We start from the raw sequence: 19,155 nt of genomic DNA on the forward strand, positions 1-19,155 counted from the left end.
ACCCCAAGTATCTCAGGGTCATCATTCTGAACTTTAATTGGGTATTCATGTTTGTAGATTAGAGTTGTAGATGTAGACATTAAATGTTGAAATGTACATATCCTGCAACAGTTGCGTGTGAGTTCTAACAGAATTTCTTGTATGAAATAATTCTCTCTCATTTATTTGTTTTTCCTAATAGTTCTCTGGGATCATAAAGATTAGCTAAGAAAATTTCCATTAGTTGAGTTCTTTTACATTGGTTTCCCTACATATAGGGACAAAGGAAGAGAGCAAGGGAGAAAGCCCATTTAAACATGGGACCCCGTGAGGTCCAGGATATATGATACCTCACATTTAAATAAACACAAGTTTGACAACCAAAACTAATCACAAGGTAATTCAAATATTTACCAGGGACTTTCAAAGAATGTCAAAAGAATATCTAGCAGAAGTCTTTAAAATTATTTCAACATCTCTTGTTCCATTCCCCATACACTCTAAAGCTCTTTCCAAAGACTGGCAGCTCCCAAATCTTCTTTCTCAACCCTGCATGCACCCTTGTTCTCCCATATCAAGTAAGTTTTTTTCTCTTTGTAAGATTAAAAACAACATATATCTTTAGCCTGTCTCTTATCTTCCAATTTTCGGATCTTTTACTCATGGTCCCGATTAGCTTCACTGAAGGCTTGCAGGGAAGCACACAGTCACCGAGGGGCAAGCTCTGAATGCTTGTACAGCAGTGCTTTTAGTCCCTCTCGGACAATAATTTTTTAAAAAATATAATCCATGCAACAGACTGTCTTCCAGTAACTAAATGACAAGACTTTGTTTGTTTGTTTGTTTGCTTTTTGCAATAAGAGGCAAGGCCAATAGAGTTACCCAAACCCACATTTCTGAAGACTGGAGGAAGGGATGAGGGAAAGAGTTGAAATGTGGTACAAGATGAGCAGCAGCTTTCAGCAGGTATATAATCCTCCCTAAACCTACCTCATTCCCTCCTCTGATGATGTCACACATGCTGACAGTTTTCCCCAGAAGCCCTGTTTCTTGATCTCAGGGTTGTAAACCAATAAACCATCTCCTTAGAAGTTTACTTACTTTTTGAGATATAATTTCAAAGTCAAGTTTGGCCATTTCTTTCCTGTCTCATGTCTAATGTCTGAGAGTTTCTTCACAAGAAGCCCATTTCCATGTTCTGTGTTAAAATCAATCCAGAGGCTGATATGTCCTTATGCCAGCATTTAATGCTAACCTGAAGCTAGAACAGGTAAGGTGCTTGATCTGCAGCCTCCAGAAACCAGAGAGGGAGTCTAAGAGCATACAAGGTAAAAACATTAATAGTATGATTCAATAAGATATAAGCTCGACAAATGTTAAAAAAATAAAGTACTAGATACATGTTCAATAATGTGAACATGCTGAAGGAAGTGCAAGCTAAGTGTGTTTTCGTAGTGTGGTAGAATAAACAAAGGAATGTGTCCTCAACAAGTAGTATATTTAGGGAATTTCCATGTCTTTGTATTGTCTAGGAAGAGTTATTTAAAGCACATAGATGTCTTGGATTAAACTGCTCAATCCTTAGGGAAGGAAGCAGTTTCTTGCTTATTCATTTCTTAACTGAAAATATATTTAAATAGATTCACTATGTACCAAGCACAGTATTAGGCACTAGGAATGGGGCCTGGAAAACAAACAACATGGTCTTTACCCTCTATTCAACAGTCATCGAATAGGTTATAGCTCGTTCGGATATTAAATGTGTGCATTAAGGGTTATGATGGAGAACAGCCTGCTGCTATTGAAGCTGGTCAGTCAAGGAAGACTATAGGGGAGAATATGATTTTTAAGAAAAGATTACAGGCTTGTCTTCCTTTCTTTGACATATTAAACCAAGTGAAGATCTGTTGAACAACTCAGGTGCCACTTAGCATGGTCTTTCTCTTTTGCCTGAAAAGAATACATTAACATCAGATTAAGCAAAGAGCTCATAAAATGCATGATGGCACACTGGACAGTCAAAACATACCGAGCATTCTTTTCCAGGAGATTGGGAAAGAGATTCATTTTGAAATAATTATCTGGTAATAGGTTCAACCTGAAAAAAATAAACATGAAACTATAATTATTTTTCAACAGAAGGAGACATACTCACTTTATTTTCTGAAGTTGTATATCTGTTTCATAGCACTGGAAGCTCAATACTATGTTTTATGTTCTGAAGGGTAGAAACATGATGTCTGTTTTATTTCACAACATGAATTGAAAGCGCTTGTGGGACAGGATGTTGTTTTGGTTCAATAGGTTGTTTAAGGTTCCTTAAGAGTTTATCCAGTAACTGCTTTCAGCTTTAAGATATTAATGTTTCCATTTGGTTTTCAGATCCAAAGACTGTGTAAGCAGATTTTTCTGTTTTTGATGCCTTAGCCTATTCCTAGTACAGTTTAAGGTAATCAATCATATAACTGAGAGTAACAAAGACTCTGGCTAAGAGTTTTTACACAAATCAAATTGCATTGGTTTGAGTGGGGATGGCGATTATTCAAGTATTGCAGGAAGAGCTTGGAGTCAAACCTCAAAAATGTCCCAGATTTGCAGCCCATGCTCTAGTTAGGAAGGCTGTCCCTCATGTTAATTCAGGTAAGATGCTGGCCAGGCTGGTGGTAGGAAAATGAGGTTACCTGCTGGGTGAATGAAGTGACTGATTCCCTTGGGCTATTTATTCAGCAAGTCTCTACCTATGTTTCTGCCAAATTCCAGAAGGAAAACTGCTCTGTCCTATCTTTGTCTGGAGACCCAAGTGTGGGGTTTGTGTTTAGGAACACAATGAAATGGGTCAAGTTTGTCGTGGACTCTTCTCTCAGGACCACTTTGTTTTTCCTTTATGGGTCTATTACTCCTGTCTTCTATTACTCCAAACTTTCCAACTGCCCTCTAGAGGCCCTGAGTTCACCACTGGGGATACCTGCCAGTCTAGAGGCTTCCCTCAGGGCTTGTGGTTCCTCTCCATTTTCTAAGCCAGCAGTAGTGCTTTGAGCCTTAGATTGTGTATCTCTGATTTTGCTTTTGTCATCACATTTTACTCTGACTTTCTCACTTCTACTTTCACTTATTACCCTTGTGCTTACATTGAGCCTGCCTGAATAATTCAGGGTAATTTCCCTATTTTGCAGTCAGCTGATTGACAACCTGAACTCCCCCTTGCCATGTCCCATAACATATTGACAGGCCCTGGAGATCAGGACATGGACATCGTCATGGCTCATTAGTCTGTCTACCACACTCACCTTTGATCCTACTATTAAAACTTACAATATGTTCTTAAGCGACTCCCTACTAAGCTGAAAAGTAAACCTGATAATTGAACCCAACAGTTGTGGAAGGCAAATATAGTTAATAGACTATAGTCAATAATACTGTATTGCATATTTGAAAGTTGCTGAGAGAGTAGATCTTAAAAATCCTCCTCTTAAGAAAAAATGTTTGTAACTATGTATGGTGACAAATGTTAACTAGACTTATCATGGTGATCAGTTCATAATATATACAAATATCAAATCATTATGTTATACACCTGAAATTAATATAATGTTATATGTCAGTTATACCTCAGTTTTTAAAAAAGGCAAAAATGTTGGACATGTCCCTACTTATTCTCCTATATCTGTTGACACACCATGAGTCAACCATGATTTTTTTCTATACTGGATCCAGATGAGCCTTCAGAATCCTTTTTAACACAGTATTCTTGGCAACCACTTGCAACTGATCAGATTTGGCATCGAGATGAAACTTATTTGATGTCACTGCTTCAATGGGTCACCCCTTCCTTGTAATCGAGAACTTCTGGAGATGCAATGTTTTAACCCCAAGGAATGCTTTGACTGTTAAACTTTAGAACGCCAGCAACCCACCTGTGGAGACAAGTGTACCTGGGAGATGTTCCTGTAATCTTTCAAGATATAATGTACGTATGGCTTCCAGTTCCCCCCTGTTCCATTTGGTCACCATGTACAGGGAACAGGATTGGATGATCTAGCTTAGGGTTTCTCACCCTCAGCACTGCTGACATTTTGCATGGGACAACTCTCTGTTGTGCGGGGTTGTCCTGTGCATTGCAGGCTGTATAGCAGCATCCCTGGTCTCTGCCCAGTTGATGCCAGTAGCCCTTCTCCAGTCCAAAACATCTTCAGGTATTGCCAAATATACTCTGGGCAGCAAAATAGCCCCCAGCTGAGAACCACTACTCTAGGAGAATGAAGTGGAAATGACCTGTTTCTGGCATTATTAAGTTAGAAGGATATACTCTTGTTGTGGTTCTTTGACTTCTCTTTGGCTGGTATTTAATGGCATTTGTTTGCCAAGAAAAGACGCCATTGACAATCGCGCTTACCCAAAGCTTCATTTCAGATATCCAAATCCCAGATCAGAACAGAAGGCCTTTTATAAGCAAGGGCTTGGTGCAGCATGAGCAAAACTATTGTTTTACCCATCTTTAGGGCTCAACTCAAGCCCACTCCCTCCAGGAACACTTTTGTGCCTGCTCCTTTAGAGGCACTGCATTCTTCTTCTGAACTCCTATTGGCTACACCTCCATGGACCATTGTCATACATCTGGCATTATGCGTCATTTTATTTATGGATACATGGTTGACACCCCAGCTAGAATGTCCAAGTTATAAACTTTGAAAATAGTTTCTAAGGAACTTTCCAGAACACTCTGTGGGAAGCAGAGGAGCAGTGGCTTTTAGAGCTGGGTGCAGTAATAATGCTCTTTCTCGCTTCTCCACACCTGCCTCCTACTGCTCACTGGTTGTCAAAAATGATGTAAGAAACCTTGTATTTTGGGGGTCAAACCCAATGCCACCCAAGAAGAATTGGAAAAGGCTTACAGGAAGCTGGCCTTGAGGTACCACCCTGATAAGAATCCAAATGAGGAAGAGAACTTTAAACAGATTTCTCAAGTTTAGGAAGGGCTCTGTGCTGCAAAGAAAAGGGGATTATACGATAAAGGAGGAGAACAGACAATTAAAGAAGGTGGAGCAGATGGTGGTTTGGGCTCCCCATGGACATTTTTGATATGTTTTTTGGAGGAGGAGGAAGGCTACGGAGGGAAAGAAGAAGTAAAAATGTGCATCAGCTCTCAGTAACTTTAGAAGATTTATGTAATGGCGCGACAAGAAAACTAGCTCTGCGGAATAATGTGATTTGTGACAAATGTGAAGGCCGAGGTGGTAAGAAAGGAGCAGTAGAGTTCAGCAAATTCACTCTGTGTGCGTGGAGTGCCAGGGCCATGGGGAATGGACCAGTCCTAAAGATAGATGTAAAAGCTGCAATGGAAGGAAGATAGTTCAAGAGAAGACAGTTCTAGAAGTTCAAGTTGACAAAGGCATGAAAGATGGCCAGAAGAGAACATTCCATGGTGAAGAAGTCCAAGAACCAGGACTAGAGCCAGGAGATACTATCATTGTTTTAGAGCAGAAGATCATACTGTTTTCATTCGGTGAGGAAAAGACCTTTTCATGTGTATGGACATACAGCTGGTTGAAGCAATGTGTGGCTTCCAGAAGCCAATAGCTACCCTTGACAACTGAACCATAGTCAGCACCCCTCATCCAGGTCAGATTGTGAAGCATAGAGATATCAGGTGTGTTAAATGAAGGCATCCAATTTATTGTAGACCATATGAAAAGGGTTTCCTAATCATTGAATTTATGGCAAACTTTCCTGAGAATGGCTTTCTCTCTACTGATAAACTCTCTTGCTGGAAAAAACTCCTAGCTGAAAGGAAGTGGAAGAGACTGATGAAATGGATAGGTAGAGCTGGTAGACTTTGATCTAAGTTGAGAAAGATGGTGCATTTACAATGGAGAAACATGAGGCTGACGAACGTCATCCTAGGGGTGGTGGGCAGTGTCAGTGTCAGACCTCTCAACATCTTAATGGGGCCAGTGAATGACACTCACTGCTGGCATTGTACATACAGTACTGAATGCACTGAATGAGTTAAGGACTATAATCATAATACGCTCACTTTCTTGCTATTGTTTTTGTTTTACTATTCAACTACAGTCATGTTTTAAAAGTTACGTGAAGAATGAACTCAAAATACAAAAGCTCAAAAAAAGAAGATAGTTTCTGTATCTTACTATGTATATTATTTCTTTTATACAATGTAAAGTCAAATAAATCCCTGAGGTTTGTTTATGAACAGTAACAGGCCTATTCCTCTCTCCTAACACTCTCCCCATTTCCTAAAACCTAGGTATTTACCTTCATTTTGCTAAACTATGTGCATATATTGCTACCTCTTGATTTTTCAATTTTAGGCAATATCTGTATAGGGAAGATAAGGACTTAACTCTCTTTACATACATACAAAGTTCCAAACTCCAGGAAGTGAAAGTTATTACATTGGATTCCTTATACAATCTTCCCAGTATGGTTATACCATTGTTTAGAGTTAAATAATAATCAGTTTATATCATTGTTACTATATAAATGATTTTCACAACTGAACTGTATGAAATATGATGGTTACTTTTCCTTTTCGGCATATTTTTTGAAGTTAATACACATTCACAATTTCTTTTCTTAAGAAATAATAAAACTTATTTATCTTTATTGTTGTTCAATTATAGTTGTCCCCATTTCCCCCCATTATTCTCCTCTGTCCAACCCATCCCTACCTTCCACTTTCAATCCTCCTCCTGTCCCCCCAATTGTCTTTGTCCATGGGTCCTTTATTTATTTTTTTAATATATTATATTGATTATGTTATTATAGTTGTCCCATTTTTTTCTCCCCTTTATTCCCCTCGACCCCATAGCCCCCCTTCCACCATCATTCCCCTACCTTAGTTCATGTCCATGGGTCAAACATATAAATTCTATGGCTTCTCTATTTCCCATACTGTTCTTAACCTCCCCATGTCTATTTTGTACCTACCATTTATGCTTCTTATTCTCTGTACCTTTTCCCCCATTCTTCTCCCACCCCTCCCCCACTGATAACCCTCCATGTGATCTCTATTTCTGTGATTCTGTTCCTGTTCTAGTTGTTTGTTTAGGGGGTTTTTTTGTGTGTTCAGTTTTTGATAGTTGTGAGTTTGTTGTCATTTTACTGTTTGTATTTCTGATCTTTTTCTTAGATAAGTGCCTTTAACATTTTATATAATAAGGGCTTGGTGATGATGAACTCCTTTAACTTGGTCTTGTCTGGGAAGTACTCTATCTGCCCTTCTATTATAAATGATAGCTTTGCTGGATAGAGTAATCTTGGATGCAGGTCCTTGCCTTTCATGACTTTGAATACTTCTTTCTAGACCCTTCTTACCTGCAATGTTTCTTTTGAGGAATCAGCTGATAGTCTTATGGGAACTCCTTTGTAGGTAACTATCTCCTTTTCTCTCACTGCTTTAAGATTTTCTCCTTATTTTTAATTTTGGGTAATATAATTATGATGTGGCTTGCTGTGTACTTCTTTGGGTCCAACTACTTTGGGACTCTCTGAGCTTCCTGGACTTCCTGGAAGTTTATTTCCTTCACCAGATTGGGGAACTTCTCCTTCATTATGTTTTCAAATAAGTTTTCCATTTCTTGCTCTTCCTCTTCTCCTTCTGGCACCCCTGTGATTTGGATGTTGGAATGTTTAAAGTTTTCCTGGAGGTTCCTCAGCTTCTCCTCATTTTTTTGAATTGTTTCTTCATTCTGTTCTGGTTCAATGTTTATTTACTCCTTCTGCTCCAAACCATTGATTTGAGTCCCATTTTCCTTCCTTTCACTGTTGGTTCCCTGTACATTTTCCTTTATTTCACTTTGCATAGCCTTCATTTTTTCCTCTATTTTGTGACCATACTCAACCATTTCTGTGAACATCCTGATTACCAGTGTTTTGAACTGTTCATCTCATAGGTTGACTATCTCTTCATCACTTAGTTGTATTTTTTCTGGAGCTTTGATCTGTTCTTTCACTTAGACCATATTTTTTTCTCTCAGCGTGCCTGTTACATAGTAAGGGGTGGAGCCTTAGGTGTTCCCCAGGGTGGGGCAACCCAGGTTGGTGCATTGTGGTGCTGTATGTGGGGGAGATGCTCAAGAGAAGAATGGCGCTTGCTCCGCTCTCTGCTGGCTTTCAGTCACTTCCTCTGCTACCAACAAGCAAATTAGGTCCTTCTGGTGCTGATTCCCAGGTGAGGGGGTTTGTGTACATTCTAGGGCCCTGTGGGTCTCTCCAACAAACTCTCCTGTGAGGCTGGAAGTTTCTCCTGTTCCCTTAACCACCACAGGTTTTTTTCAGTCAGAGGTTTTGAGGCTTTGTTTCCCCACACTGGAACCCTGGGTTGCACAATCTGTCTTGCTCCCCAGTTGTTCCTCCCGGTTTATCCACACGCAAATATGGGACCACCCACTCCTCCAGCTGCCTCCTTGTCCAGTCTGACAGCCACTGCCTCACCCACCCAAATCCTCCAGTCACTTCCTTGCCATGCATCCTCTCCTCCCTGGCTGCCCATCTCCACTCCTCCTACTGGTCTGGATGAATGTTTCTTCTTTAACTCCTTGGGTGTCAGACTTCCATACAGTTTGATTTTCTGGCAGTTCTGATTAGTTTTTGTTTTTAAATTTGTTATTGCCCTTTTTGTGGTTGTGTGAGGAGGCAAAGTGTATCTACCTATGCCTCCATCTTGGCTGGAAGTCCCTGCATGGGTCCTTTATACATGTTCCTTGACTTGACCCTTCCCCTTCTTTCTCTTGTTATTACCCTCCCCCTTCCTCTCTGGTCCCTGTCAGTTTGTTCTTTATTTCCATGTCTCTGGTTCTATTTTGCTTGCTTGTTTGTTTTGTTGATTAGGTTCTGCTTATAGTTGAGATCATATGGTATTTGTCTTTCACTGCCTGGCTTATTTCACTTAGTGTAATGCTCTCCAGTTCCATCCATGCTGTCACAAAGGGTAGGAGTTCCTCCTTTCTTTCTGCTGTCCAGTATTCCATTGTGTAAATGTACCAGTTTTTTGATCCACTCATTTACTAATGGGCACTTAGGCTGTCTCCAGTGCTTGGCTATTGTAAATAATGCTGCTATGAACATTGGGGTGCATAGGTTCTTTTGAATTGGTTTTCCAGGATTCTTAGGTTATAATCCCAGCAGTGGAATTGCCAGGTCAAAAGGTAGTTCCATTTTTAATTTTCTGAGGAAATTCCATACTGTTTTCCACAATGGCTGCACCAGTCTGCATTCCCACAAACAGTGTACTAGAGTTCTCTTTTCTTCCCAACCTTGCCAGCACTTATTTGCTGATTTGGTTATGATGGCCTTTCTGACTGGTGTGAAGTGATATGTCATTGTGGTTTTAATTTGCATCTTTCTGATGGCTAGTGATGTACACCATCTTTTCATATGTCTCTGGGCCCTCTGTATGTCCTCCTTGGAGAAGTGTCTGTTCAGGTCCTTTGTCCATTTTTTAATTGGGTTGTTTGTCTTCCTGGAGTGGAGTTGTGTTCTTTATATATTTTGGAGATCAAACCCTTGTCCAAGGTAAAATTGGCAAACATATTTTCCCATATGATTTGTTCCCTTTTCATTTTGCTTATGTTTTCTTTGCCATGCAGAAGCTTTTTAATTTGAGATACTCCCATTTGTTTATTCTTTCCTTTTTATCCCTTGCTCTAGGGGACATATCAGTGAAAATATTGCTGTGTGAGATATCTGAAATTTTCCTGCCTATGTTCCCTTCTAGGACTTTTATGGTGTCACAACTTTTATTTAAGTTTTATATCCATCTTGAGTTTATACTTGTGTATGGTGTAAGTTGGTGGTTGAGTTTCGTTTTTCACACATACCTGTCCAGGTCTCCCAACACCATTTGTTGAAAAGGCTATTTTTACTCCATTTTATGCTTCTGCCCCCTTTTTTGAAGATTAATTGACCATAGAGACATGGGTTTATTTCTGGGCTCTCTCTTCTGTTCCATTGATCTGTGTGGCTGTTCTTATGCCAGTACCAGACTGTTTTGATTACAGTGGCCTTGTAATACAGTTTAATATCATGTATTGTGATTCCCCCTACTTTGTTCTTCTTTCTCAAAATTTCTGCAACTATTTGGGGTCGTTTATGTTTCCATAAAAATTTTTGAAATATTTGTTCTATAACTGTGAAACATGTTATTGGTATTTTAATAGGGATTGAGTTGAATCTATAAACTGCTTTGGGTTGTATGGACATTTTGATGATGTTAATTCTTCTAGTCCATAAATATGGTATGTGGTTCCATTTATTTGTGTCTTCCTTAATTTCTTTCTTCAGTGTTGTGTAGTTTTCTGATTATAGGTCTTAACCTCCTCAGTTAGGTTTATTCCTAGGTACTTTATTTTTCTTGTTGCTATAGTAAATGTTTTTTCCCCCTAATTTCTGTTTCTGGTATTTCATTGTTGGTGTACAAAAATGGCTTTGATTTCTGATATTGACTTTGTATCCCACTGTTTTGCCAAATTTACTTATTATATGGACTAGTTTTCTGGTGGAGTCTATAAGGTTTTCTTTTTTAAAAAGATTTTATTTATTTATTTCTAGAGAGAGAAGAAGGGAAGGAGAAAGAGAAGGAGAGAAACATCAATGTGAGAGATAATTTATCAATCAGTTGCCTCTTGCACACCCTCAACCAGGGACCTGGCCCACCACGCAGGCATGTGCCCTGACTGGGAATCAAACCAGTGACCTTTCAGTTCACAGGCTGGTGCCCAATTCACTGAGCCACACCAGCCAGTGATATAGGGTTTTCTATGTGCACTATTGTGTCATCTGCAAACAATGACAGTTTTACTTCCTCCTTTCCAGTTTGGATGCCTTTTATTTCTTTTTCTTGTCTCATTTCTGTGACTAGAACTTCCAATACTATGTTAAATAGAAGTGGTCGAAAGTGGACAATAACCTTGTCTTGTTCCTGGTATTAGTGGGAAAGCTTTTGGTTTTTGCCTATTGAGCTTGATGTTGGTTGGAGGTTTCTCATATATAGCCTTTATCATGTTGAGGAATGCTCCCACTTTTCTGAATGTTTTTTTATCATAAATGGGTGTTGTATTTTATCAAATGCTTTTGCACCATCTATTGATATGATCATGTGATTTTTGTCTTTCCTTTTGTTTATGTGGTGTATTATGTTCATTGATTTGCAAATATTGTACCATCCTTGCATCTCTGGGATGAATCCCACTTGATCATGGTCTATGATTTTTTAATGCATTGCTTGATCTGTTTTGCCAATATTTTGTTGAGGATTTTAGCATCTATGTTCATCAGCGATATTAGCCTGTAGTTTTGTTTCTTTGTTGTGTCTTTATCTGGTTTTGGGATTAGGATAATGCTAGCCTCATAAAAATAATTTGGCAGTGTTCCCTCTTCTTGGACTTTTTGGAATAGTTTGAGAAGAATAGGGGTTAGCTCCTCCTTAAATGTTTTGTAAAATTCTCCTGTGAAACGCTCTGGTCCAGGGCTTTTGTGTGCTGGGAGTTTTTTGATTACTATTTCAATTTTGCCAGCTATTATTAGTCTGTTCAGACTTTCTGGTTCTTCTTGATTCAGTTTTGGAAGATTATATGTTTCTAGAAATTTGTCCATTTCACCCAGGTTTTCAAATTTCTTGGCATATGGTTGTTCGTAGTACTTTCTTACAATCCTTTTTATTTCTGTGGTATCAGTTTTAATTTTGACTCATTTCTGATTTTATGTACTTGGGTCCTCCCTTTTTTTCTTGATGAGTCTGTTCAAAGGCTTCTTGATTTGGTTTATCTTTTCAAAGAACCAGCTCCTGGATTTATTGATCCTTTGAATTGTTCTTTTAGTGTCTATGTCATTTAATTCTGCTCTGATCTTATTTCTTTCCTTCTACTCACTCTGGGCTTTGTTTGTTGTTGTTACATTCACAATTTCTTATCTGCAATTCCAAATTTCAGAAAGTTCTGAAAACAAAAACAAAATAAAACAAAATTTTACATTGGTAGCAAACTTATTTGACCTGAATGTATCTGTGACCAGGTTCACATGACCTGAATGTATCTGTGGCTACTTGCAGGGTTTTTTTTTTTATATATATTTATTGATTATGCTATTACAGTTGTCCCATTTCCCCCTCCACTCCACTCCATCCTGCCCACCCCCCTCCCTCCCACATTCCCCCCCTATAGTTCATGTCCATAGGTCATACTTATAAGTTCTTTGGCTTCTACATTTCCTACACTATTTTTACCCTCCCCCTGTCTATTTTCCATCTATCATCTATGCTACTTATTCTCTGTACCTTTTCCCCTCTCTCCCCCTCCCACTCCCTTAATGACAACCCTCATGTTCTAGTTGTTTGCCTAGTTTGCTCTCGTTTTTGTTTTATGTGTGGCCGTTAATAACTGTGAGTTTGCTGTCATTTTTACTGTTCATATTTTTGATCTTCTTTTTCTTAGGTAACTCCCTTTAACATTTCATATAATAAGGGCTTGGTGATGATGAACTTCTTTAATTTGACCTTATCTGAGAAGCACTTTATCTTCCCTTCCATTCTAAGTGATAGCTTTGCTGGATACAGTAATCTTGGATGTAGGTCCTTGCGTTTAATCTTGGGTAATGTAATTATGATGTGCCTTGGCGTGTTCCTCCTTGGGTCCAGCTTCTTTGGGACTCTCTGAGCTTCCTGGACTTCCCGGAAATCTATTTCCTTTGCCAGATTAGGGAAGTTCTCCTTCATTATTTGCTCAAATAAGTTTTCAATTTTTTGTTCTTCCTCTTCTCCTTCTGGCACCCCTATAATTCGGATGTTGGAACGTTTCAAGGCGTCCGGGAGGTTCCTAAGCCTCTCCTCATTTTTCCAAGTTCTTGTTTCTTCATTCTTTTCTGGTTGGATGTTTGTTTCTTCCTTCTGGTCCACACCACTGATTTGAGTCCCAGTTTCCTTCTCATCACTATTGGTTCCCTGTACATCTTCCTTTGTTTCTCTTAGCATAGGCTTCATTTTTTCATCTGTTTTTCGAATAGATTCAACCAGGTCTGTGAGCATATTGATAACCAGTGCTTTGAACTGTGCATCCGATAGGTTGGCTATCTCTTCCTCGCTCAGTTGTATTTTTTCTGGAGCTTTGAAGTGTTCTGTCATTTGGGCCATTTTTTTTTTTTTTTTTTTGTCTTGGCGCGTCTGTTACTTTAAGGGGCGGAGCCTTAGGAGTTCACCAGGGCGGGGTAATGCTGGTCGCAGAGCTGTGACGCTGTACGTCGGGGAGGGGCCGAGTGGGAGCAATGGCGCCCGCCTCACTCTCCTTCGGCTTTCAATCTTTCACTCCTCTACCCACAATCAGACTGGGCCACTCTGGTGCTGGTTCCCGAGTAAGTGGGCCTGTGCACACTCTAGGCCCCTGTGGGTCTCTCCAACGACCTCTCCTGTGAGGCTGTGAGTCTCTCCTGCTGCCGCCCCAACCCCCACGGGCGTTTTCAATCAGAGGTTTGAAGCTTTATTGGGTTACGCGGTCTGCTTCACTCCCTGCCGTTTGTCCGGTTTATCTGTGGGTGAACGTGGTGCCGCGGGGTGCTACCCGCTGCTCTGCCTGCCCCGTTCTCCGCCACTCTGAGTCCGGCCCTCTGGGTTTATCTGTGCAAATGTCGGGCCGCAGGGTCTGCTAGTGCTCAGACTGCCTGCGCCATTTGTCCCACACTCCGCCAGTCTCAGTCCCGCCACAGCCACGCGAGTCCTCTCCACCCCGGTGCCCGTCTCCGCCCCTCCTACCAGTCTGGATGAATGGTTATTTTCTATTTTCTTGGTGTTGGTCCCCCTTGCTGTTCGATTCTCTGTCAGTTCTGGTTGTGCGAGGAGGCGCAGTGTGTCTACCTACGCCGCCATCTTGGTTCTCCCTGCAGTTTTTATTTATACTACCTGGTGCAATTATTTAGATGCTTTGCTGCAGAAAATTTTGGTTTGATTCCAGGGAGTAGTTTCAAACTTACTTAGGGAGTAAAATAATATATATATATATATATATATATATATATAGTATATATACACACAATATATAGTATATATATACAATATCTATACAATTGTATATATATATACAATATATATACACACATACAATTGTATATATATACACAATATCTATATATATACTATATATATAGTATATATATAGATATTGTGTATATATATATATATATATACATGCACCATATTGTGTTTCTAAAATCTGAAAAAAGCATCTAAAATTTAAAATGCATTTCTTCCCAATGGTTTAAGTGAAAGTATTCTTTTTTGTGTCTTTAATTTCATTTTCAAAACGTTTACAATGTGAAATACAACAAATTTATAGGAACCTGTATAAAGCAGATGTATAATTTAATGAATGATTGTGAAATGAATATCTGTTGCACTATCGCCCAGGTCAAACAATAAAGAACACCAGCACCCAAGAGAACCCTCGTGTTTCCCTTCCCAGTCCCAGTCCTCACATGTGCTGTTGTTGGTAACCACTAACCTAACTTTTATGCATTCATTTGCTTGGATTATATGTAAAGCTTGCCATCTAATTACTCATCCCTAAACAATATATTTTTTGTCTGCTTTTGAGCTTTATGTAAATGAAATCAAACACTACATACTTTGTTGTGGCTGACTTTCTTTTTCCATTAAAAAAATTTGAAATAAACTCCAATTTATAGAAAAGTTGGAAACTTTTTTCCTGAAGGATCTAAGGGTAAATTGTTAACAGAGTGATGAATTACTCATCACTCTGGAATTCTTTAGTATGTATTTCTTCTAAACAAAAACATTCACTTGCATAACCTCAATATGACCATCAAAAGCAGGAAATTAGCTTTGTATGATATTATCTAATTCTCAGGTTCCATTCAAATTTTTCAAATTGTCCCAGTAATGTTTTATTTTCTCAATATTATTTTGTATTAGTTTCAAGTGTACATCATAGTGATGAGACAATCACTATTTTTGAAAGTGTTCCCTCTGATATTCCCAGTTCCCACCTGGCACCATACATAGTCATTACAATATTTTTGCCTATATTTCCTATGCTGTGCTTTACATCTTCATGCCTACTTTGTGACTACCAATCTGTACTTCTCAATACCTTTGCATTTTTCCCTCAGTCCCCTAACCCCTTTCCCCTCTGAAAACCATCAGTCTGTTTCTGTATCTATGAGTCTGTTTTGTTTGTTTATATTGTTCTTTAGATCCCTCATATAAGTGAAATTATGTGATATTTGTCTTTCTCTGACTGACTTATTTCACTTAACCTAATACCTCCTAGGTCCATCCATGTGGTTACAAATGGTAAGAATTTATTCTTTTTAATGGCCAAGTAATATTCCATTGTATATGTGTACCACTGCTTTTTTTTTTTTTTTTAAAGAAGTCGGTTGCTTCCATATCTTGATTTTTGTAAGTAATGCTGCAATGATCATAGGGGTGTACATATTGATTCAACTTAGTATTTTGGGTTTCTTTGGCTATATACCCAGAAGTGAAATTGCTGGGTCAAAAAACAGTTCCATTTTTAATTTTTTAAGGACTCATCTTACTGTTTTCCGTAGTGGCTGCACCAAATTGCATTCCAACCAGCAGTGTACTGGGGTTTCCTTTTCTCCACATCTCCCCAACACTTGGTTTTTGATTCACTGATAATAGTCATTCTGACAGGTATGAGGTGATATCTCATTGTGGTTTTTAAGTTGCATTTCTCTGATGATTACTGATGTTGAATACCTTTTTTCATATGTCTATTGTCCATCTGTATGTCCTCTTTGGAAAAGTGTCTAGGCCCTTTGCACATTTTAAAATTGGATTGTTTTGGGGGGGTGGTGTTTAGTTGTATGAGTTATTTATAAATTTTGGATATTAACTCCTCATCAGATGTATCATTGGTGAATAAGTTTTCCCATTCAGTGGGTTGTCTTTTCATTTTGTTGATGGTTTCCTTTGCTGTGCAAAAATTTTTTAGTTTGATGTAGTCCCACTTGTTCATTTTTAATTTTGTTTCATTTGCACTAAGAGACATATCAGAAAATTTTTTACAAGAGTAATGTCTGATATTTTTACTGTCTGTGTTTTCATCTAGGATTTTTATGGCTTAGAGGCTAACATTTAAGTTTTTAATCCATTTTTGAGTTTACTCTTGTATATGGTGTAAGAAGGTGGTCTAATTTTATTTTTTTGTATGTGTGTCTCTAATATTCCTAACACCATTTATTGAATAGACTATCTTTACTCCATTGTATGTTTTTGCCTCCTTTGTCAAATATTAATTGACCATATAGGTGTGGGTTTATTTCAGGGCTCAATATTCTGTTCCATTGATATACACGTCTGCTTTTATGCCAGTATCATGCTGTTTTGACTACTACAGCCTTGTAGCTATAGTTTGATATCAAATAGTGTTATCCCTACAACTTTGTTCTTCTTTCTCAAGATAGCTGTGGCTATTTGGGATCTTTTGTGGTTCCAAACACATTTTTGGATTATTTGTTCTAGTTCTGTGAAATACACCATTGGTATTTTGATAGAAATTTCATTGAATCTATAGATTGCTTTGAGTAGTATGAACATTTTAATAATGTTAATTCTTCCTATCCATGAGCATGGTATATGCTTCTATTTATTTGTATCTTCTTCAATTTCTTTCTTCAGTGTCTTACAATTTTTTCAGTACAGATCTTTTATCACCTTGGTTAAATTTATTTTTAGGTTTTTTCTTTTTCTCTTTTTGATGCAAGTAAATTGATTCTTTTCATAGTTTGGGGAGCTTTGCCCACAGAGCCCCCCATCTGTCTGCCATGGATGAGAATAAGTCTACCAAGACATGATCTGTTTGGGGAGGAAAGGTGGCTGAACTATCAAAGGAGAAGGGCCAGGAGACTGTTCCTCAATGGGCCTTTATTGGGTTTATTTGCATAGGAATACAGGGTGTATACACACACACACACACACATGTAAAGCTCATCATTGTCAGGCAGTAATGATCAAACAATAGAAAACATTCAAAGAACTATGAAGGCTTATTCTGAGTCAGGGTCAGACAGCTAAAGGGCCATAAAACTTTGGGGAAACAAACTCATTGCATGCTTGGACCCTTATCATTTAAATTGAGGGTATTAGCAAAGTGGGTTTCACAGGATTTTATGCATTCTTTCTTAGGCCTGATCCCTGGGGAACCTGCCCTTTCCAGCACAGGGCCGCACCCCCCTCCAGCATTATTTCAGGCTTAAATCAGGCAGGGGGAGTAAGGTAGCCAAGAGATTAGGAGACTTCCTGCAGACAGAATGAGGACTCAGGCTATGTCAAAGCCAAGGGGTGAGGGTCCATCACCCCTTTTTTCTATAGTCCCCCAAGTCCTTCCCTGTGGATCACTTCGTGACCAAGCCTGTCTTAGGTCGCCCCTCCCTTGAGGAATCTTACCTGTCATTGGCTAACTGGTCAGGCTCAGGGCCAAGCAAGGTAAAGTAAAGTGGGCAGGGGCAGCGCCCCTGCCAGGGAGATAAGCTTTGTCTCCCTAGTGGCTTATGGTCTCAAGGTCTCTGACTCAGCCTTAGCCATGGGGGTTACAGCTTCTAAAACCAGGCAGGGAGGTTCCCAGCACATAGTTTCTCTTTCTGATACTTCATTATTGCTGTATAAAAATGCAACCTATTTCAGGATATTTATTTTGTATCCTGCTACTTTACTGATTTATAAATCAATTCCAGTAGTTTTTTTTTTAATGGAATCTTTAGGGTTCTCTATCCAATAATGTCTTCTATAGTTTATGGGCCCAGTGCAGAATCACTTGTTGCATTTATTTGTCTAGTCACTTTAGTCTTCTTCAATTCTTAGTTTTGATAGGGGGCTTAAGAGGTGGAAAATTTTAATTTAAGTAATAGCTACATAAGCTTAGTAATCAATGCATGTAAAAGCTTTTGTTCCAGGAACTGAAGGTGTGACCCACCCTGACTCCAGGAGCCCATAAGCAGTTCCACCTTTGTTCCTCAGAAGCACTGCAAGCAACTCAAGGTGATATCTGAGCCACTGTACTCCAGGGTGAGATGACCACTGCCCAAGACACAGCTAAAGACCACCACCTGGGGCGCAGCTAAAGACCACTGCCCAGGACAAGAATGCTGAAGTTGCTTTTTCTAATCCAATTAACTTTTCCCTGAATTTCAAAACCCCTCACCACACCTTGTTTATTCCCTGCTATTAAAACCTTGGCCTGAAAAGAAAAGACAAGATGGTCTGTTAGGGTATGAACCCACCAAGTTAGATCACCAGCCATCTGAATAAAGCGCCCATAAAAATTCAATCCCTGTCTCTGCTTATTGGGTTTGGTAGTGACAGGCAGCCTGAACTCTGGTGTCTTTTCCAGTTTCAGTTTCTCAATCTCCTTGTCTCCCATGACTATGACAATTTTATAGATTATATGTCAGTTATTTTATAGAATGTTCTCAAGTTGAGCTTGTTTGATGCTACTATTAATGAGATTTAGTTTATGCATCTTTGGCGAGAAAACTATCAAAGTGATGTTACGTTCTTTTTATTGCATTTTACCAGGTGGTACATAATTTCTGTTTGCTCCATTATTGATGTTGTTCATTTTGATTACTTGATTAAGTCAGCTAGGCTTCTCAGCTGTAGATTTACTATATTTCGCCATGTATAATGCACTCCAGTATATAATGCACACCCACATTTTGGGCCCAAACTTTCAGGAAAAAGTCTTTCATTTTAATTTTTTAATTCAATTTTCTATTTATTTATATTTAGATACTTGCTTTTTGTATTACAGAGGAATTTTAGCATTTATTTTTGAGCATATTATGGTACAAGAAATTTTAGTTAACAAATAATTAGAAAACACAGGAACAGATACAAGGTATTTCAGGTACTACCCATGTATACTGGGTACCGTTATTTTTCCCTTAAAAACTTGGGCAAAAAAAGTGTGCATTATACTCGGCAAAATACATTACTCTCATCCCCCTTTTAATTTAAAAGGAAAAATTTTACACATATTAATGTAGTTCAGATCAGGGTGTCTGATTCATTTTACCTCCTTCACTGGCAAACGTAGGGGCAGCAACTGCTTTATTTTCTCTGTCTTCCCTTTGTCCGTGATGACCAAGTTATAGAGATATCTGCTTCATCAGACTTTAAAGTTTACA

At 38.8% G+C, this 19,155-nt stretch overlaps 1 pseudogene; it reads left to right on the top strand.

Moving 5' to 3' along the window:
• The first annotated feature begins 1,213 nt into the window (after positions 1 to 1,213).
• Positions 1,214 to 19,155, top strand: part of LOC112305328 (dnaJ homolog subfamily A member 1-like) — a 52,063-nt pseudogene continuing 34,121 nt past the window's right edge.

This window comes from Desmodus rotundus, chromosome 4 (assembly GCF_022682495.2).
Source record: "Desmodus rotundus isolate HL8 chromosome 4, HLdesRot8A.1, whole genome shotgun sequence".
NCBI lineage: Eukaryota > Metazoa > Chordata > Mammalia > Chiroptera > Phyllostomidae > Desmodus > Desmodus rotundus.